Source organism: Lingula anatina, chromosome 6, assembly GCF_051362555.1.
Source record: "Lingula anatina isolate TDL-2025a chromosome 6, LinAna3.0, whole genome shotgun sequence".
Classification (NCBI taxonomy): domain Eukaryota; kingdom Metazoa; phylum Brachiopoda; class Lingulata; order Lingulida; family Lingulidae; genus Lingula; species Lingula anatina.
Genome location: NC_141772.1, coordinates 23,361,090 through 23,367,173, shown reverse-complemented (window position 1 = coordinate 23,367,173; position 6,084 = coordinate 23,361,090).

Sequence of the window (6,084 nt, the reverse complement as noted above, 5' to 3'; positions counted from 1 at the left end):
GTATACTGGTTTCCGACACTTGTCTCAATTAGATTAAATCTTTTTTTTTCTGCATGTGGCCACGTCGTTTAAAGTCAACTCCATGGGATTTTCCCGAGGAAATAAACAATTTTCTAATACCCGTGTTTCATTTATCTATCCTTCTCTGAACTTGGATTCCGCCGTTAATTGAATTCGTTTAAAATGGTTGGCCAGTCATTATAACAGCGACCATCACCCTGTATGCTCCTATGTAAAAATCAACATCAAGTGCGCTCCAGAAAGAAGTATTTAAGGGGTCAAATTGTTTTTAAGGTGTATGTAAGGTTCTAATAAGGCGCTCTAGATGGCAAAATAAACATATGGGGAATTTTCAGACCAATGGAGTGTACCTTTAATTTATAATTTCAAAAGAAAAAATGATGAAAAAATCTTTGAAAGCGTAAGAAGCAAAAACAGACTGCAGGCAATTTTCTATAAAAAAAGTAAATCTTTGTGCCCCCCCCCCCCTAGCAAAATACATGTATCTTTGCCAGTCAATATACGTACCACTTCACCTGGCTCCACTTGTCACACATCTGCAGCATGGAAAATCCGCACGTCTGTTAAATCTCACAAACGGGAATTCCCTGGCTATATTTGCATGATCTATTATTAGTAACAGGAAAAATCCCCACTGTGATTTCCAATCATATAATAAAACGGCGTGACCTGACAAGTTTATAACTGTATAGTCAACTAAGTCACCCAGACAGTGTGAGGTTTCTCATCTGGATAGCTAATTATTAATGACAACCGAACCAAGACGTTCATTCGTTGCATCCATAAACGCCAACGGTGATCGAAGGGCTGACCCTAATGAGTGACAAGCCTAGACAAGGAGACGCCAGACATCGAGATATTACACATACAGAAGAAGCGAGGTGTAAGAAATACTCTTTACCAGGGTCACAGATAAATTTCTCAACACATATTCACAGATATATTTAATTTATCATAAATTATCATGACCTTGTACAATATATATAATATAATAACAACAATACAATCGGCGCATAATAGGCCTACCGTTTCTTTTGTTGGTAATTGTGTTGCCAGTTTGTGAATGAGCAAAAATATAGGCTATGTCTTAATATGATGACAGAATATACTGGTTTTAACTTAAAAGTTACTAATGAAATATTCAAGCCAAGTGGTGAGATACAACTTCTTGGTGTGAATATAAATTTTCTGTAGACACAAATCGTGAAGAATATGGCTGTAGGATCATATGTTACACAATGTATATATATCTCTGGCTAATTACGAAGGTTTCTCGTATTCTGCAAGACACAGTTTACTTGTAGCTGAAGTTCGGAAGCCGAGCGAATCTCGCACACATTTAATTTAGGTGTTCGGTACACGTGTTTAAATACTTAAATTTCTTGAATTAATCAACACTGATTTTGCTTAACAATCAAGATATTTAAAATATTATGTTTTTGTAGACATTTCATCTACTTCCTGAATCAGTAATTTATTAGTAGACGACGAGTAAAATGTAACATGATGTCAGACAATGCAGGGGCGGATCCAGGATTATTTGAAGGGGGGGGGGGGGGGGGGTCTGCGGATGCGAAACCGATCTTCACCCCCCCCCCCCCCTTTTTGTTTTTTTATTGGGTGAACGGTGCCATTCGGTACGGTTTAGAACTATAATTCAGCTAGTCATAATTCTAATTTCAAGAGGGGGCCATTGGTATGATTTTTTTCAGAAATCGGAGGGGAGGGTCAGGACCCCCCTGACACCCCCCTAAATTCGCCACTGCAGTGTGACAATTTGGTAAACGAACTCGACCCACGTTACTTAGAGAAAATGAAAAATGTACTTTGTTTAAAATGAAAGTAAAACATGCACTGGATATTGTTTTGGTTAATACACGTAGCAGTAACTGATCTCAGAAAAAATCTTAATTAGTACCACTGGACTTACGTCTTCAAATGACCCAAGCTGAACAGTGGATTTGAAAATTTCCATTCCCACCCTCACCTCCACAAAAAATAAATATATAAATAAATAAATTAGGCCCACGTCTATAGATCTTATCTCTCGTTAATCAACTTATTAATTCGTTTGGCCTTAGAAAGGATCCTAGATAATAGGCGTAAGTGAAAGGTGCGCTGTGCCGCACGTCCCGTTAAGGGGGCCCGCACACGGTGAGCATTTAGCGCGCGCCACTTGCGCTGCGCCGTTTTCTCATCGTGTGCGGGGCTATTTCGGTGAGATTTTTGCCCCTCGCGCGGCTGAGCAAAATTTCTCACGTGTTTGATTTTTTTATGTACAGACACAGATGTGTCTGTACATATTGCCATCACCTGCGTCTGTCGTCGCCGATGCCGATGCCGATGCCGATGCCGATGGCGATGCCGATGCCGATGCCGTCGCCGTGCACTTTCCTTGTAAACACGATAAGTGGAAGGCAGTTTTACTTTTTGGCTTTATATTTACAGAGCTGATGAATATTCATAAAACGCAGGTCAAGTTCGAAAATCAGCATGATCGGGCCATTACTGTAGAAGTTATGCTGTTTTTTCACTTTTCAGCATATATGCAACCTTGTAAACACATTTTAAGGAGATCCGTTAGGCCTGTTGTCATGAAACTCACAGGAATGGTCAGTCTTACTAAAACGCAGGTTGAGTTCGAAAATCAGCATAATCGGGGCATTATTTTAGAAGTTATGCTGTTTTTTCACATTTCTTCAGATTTCCTCAGATTTAATTCTTAGGCATGTTAATAGCCTTATTATTTAAGTAATAAGATACATAAAAGTGTTTGTTTGACATTTCCTGCATCTTTACAACATTGTTAGTTGATTATGTAAAAATGATGGTAAACTTGTTATCGTGTATTGTGTAATAAAGTGTCAAAAATGGAAATAAACTCATATCATTGCAGTTTGTCAGATTCAATCATTCACTATGTTCAGAATCTCAGAATGGAAGAAATTGGACATTTAACACTGTTCTATTGATATTTTTCACATCTCATCAATTTTCTTAGTTGACCTTATAAAAATGGCAGTAACCTATTAATTTTGTTTTATGTTAAAAAAGTGTTAAAAATGGAAAAAAACCCATTTCAGAACAGTGCAGTCTTGTTTACATTTTGGCATCTTTAAGTCGTGACTTTGAAGTTCCATCGGCCTAAAAACCTTTGTTAGTCACGTTTACTATTTGCCCATGATACTAATATTTTATTATTAAAAATTGATGATCATTATGCTGTTAAACATTATGTAATATTGCATCAAAATTTGAAAAAAACCTATTTTGGGCACTGCTCCCATGATGACCATTTAAGAAAAACCATGTCACTTACTGTTCTCAAACAGTACAGTTGATATGTACAGATGTGTCTGTACATATTGCCATCACCTGCGTCTGTCGTCGCCGTCGTTGCTGTCACTGTTGCTGTCGCCGGCGCCATGCACTTTCATTGTAAACACGATAAGTGGAAGGCAGTTTTACTTTTTGGCTGTATATTTACAGAGCTGATGAATATTCATAAAATGCAGGTCAAGTTCGAAAATCAGCATGATCGGGCCATTAATGTAGAAGTTATGCTTTTTTTTCACTTTTCAGCATATATGCAACACTGTAAACACAATATAAGAAAAACAGATGGGCCAATTGTCATTAAACTCACAGGAGTGGTCATTCCTGCTAAAACGCAGGTTGAGTTCAAAAATCAGCATAATCGGGCAATTATTTTAAAGAAATGCAGTTTTTTCACATTTCCTCAGATTCAATTCTTAGGCATGTAAACAGTTTCATTATTGAACTAATAAGATACGTAAAAGTGTTTGTTTGGCATTTCCTGCAATTTTACAACATTATTAGTTGATTATGTAAAAATGATGGTAAACTTGTTATCGTGTATTGTGTAATAAAGTTTCAAAAATGGAAATAAACTCATATCATTGCAGTTTGTCAGATTCAATCATTCACTATGTTCAGAATCTCAGAATGGAAGAGATTGGACATTTAACACTGCTCTGTTGATATTTTTCCCATCTCATCAATTTTCTTAGTTGATCATATAAAAACGGCAGAAAACTGTTAATTTTGTTTTATGTTAAAAATTGTTAAAAATGGGAAAAAAAAACATTTCAGAACAGTGCTGTCTTGTTTACATTTTGGCATTTTCAAGTTGTGACTTTGAAGTTCCATGGGCCTGAAGACCTTTGCTAGTCACATTTTCTGAATAGCCATAATACTAATATTTTATTATTAAAGTTGATGGTCATTATGCTGTTAAACATTATGTAATATTGCATCAAAATTTGAAAAAAAAAACAAACTATTTTGGGCACTGCTCCAATGATGACCATTTAAGAAAAACCATGTCATTTACTGTTCTCAAACTTACAGGAAAGAAACATGGGACTAAAATACAGCTTCAGTAGGAAATACAGTCTGTTTGATAATTCTTACTGCCAGTTAAACAGTTATTTTGTGAAAATTTAATTTTTCACATATTGGCATTTTTAAGGTGTGACTTTAAAGTTCCACGGGCTTGAAGACCCATGCTAGTCACATTTTCTGAAAATCCATGATATGTATATTTTATTATTAAAAATTGACGGTCATTATGCTGTTAACCATTATGTAATATTGCATCAGAATAGAAGAAAACACAATTTTGGGTGCTGCTGCCATGATGACCATTATGGGAAAACCATGTTACTTATGATTGCCAAACTTTCAAAAAAGAAATACAGGACTAAAATGCAGTCTGAGTTGGAAAAGCAGTCTAAGTGACTTCTTTTTCTGGAAGTTATACATTTTCAAAGTGTAAACTTGTCACATATTTTAATTACATTGGTATTACCTGTTGAGGATAATTAAAATTTGATGTTGAATTTGCAGTTTAACATAATGTATTTTTGCATCAGAATTGACAGTAGCCTATTTTGTGCATAGTTATTTCCTGTTTTTTGTCTGTACATTTGACAGCTTTGCTGCCTTGTTGGTCTCTTGAGGCAAATGTCTCAGCGTGTGCGGGGTGCAAGCCCGTTATCTCCCGCTCTGATTGTCCATTTAATTTAACCTTTAACCAACAATTTCGAGATTAAACATTCATCCGAGAAAAACAGATAACACTTGTGCCTAACAGGAAGCATTTATACATTTACGCCAAATTGCGGTACAGGTGAGAAGGAGGATAAGCAAAGTGAAAGTGAGGAGGTTGCTGTTCGCGAAGATTTTCTTTTGAGTTTAACAGAATATTTTACGACTTACTTATAAGTAAACATTAGGACAGGGACCGTTACCTTCCCCCCCCCCATCCTTCCATCTCTGCTTCCTGCACTTCTGGCTAATGTGAGGGGGAGGGGGGAGGGGAGAGCCCCCCCCCCCCCCACCTTCGACTGATGATGGATTATATTCGGTCCGATGAATCAGGGGAGGGGCGTATTATGTTGGGCTCTCATCTTGGTTGGCGAACACACGGGAGGTCAAAGAGTCCCGGCTTTCACGATTATTTAGGCCCTACTAGAACCTAACCTGAAGCTTTAATTAAATGATCAAAAAATTAGCTCAGCAGCTTGGTAAGATTTGAATGTGAAACTGGTCTTATTGATGCCCGTGAACTGAGTTACAGGACACGGCAGATGCATACTGATAAAAAGTAGGTTTCCAGTGATTTCAGAAAAAATTCAGGGTATAAATGCAGCTAAGGGGAGGCACCCCACCCACCTCACCCCAACCTCCTCCCGCTTCCAAAATGGCGGAACCAGTGCCCGAAATTTTTCTTCTCGGGATATGAAAACGACCCCAACGGCACCTTATTTTCGAAACATTTCTTTGCCGTTAGTGCCGTGGGAGGACAGGATGAATTTAGGGTTGTCACATGACAATTTATATAGGCTCATATTGAGTGGCAAACAACAGTGCCACATATTACGTTTCCTATCACTTACATTGTAGGGGAGAGGAAGAACGATGTCCACGCCAAAAGTGAAACCACCGAAATTAAGGAAACACAGTCACCATGTGTTTTTCGCCCATCACGAGGAGGAGGAGCACCTTATTTCACCCTTCATTGTTTTCCTGAAAAATCTT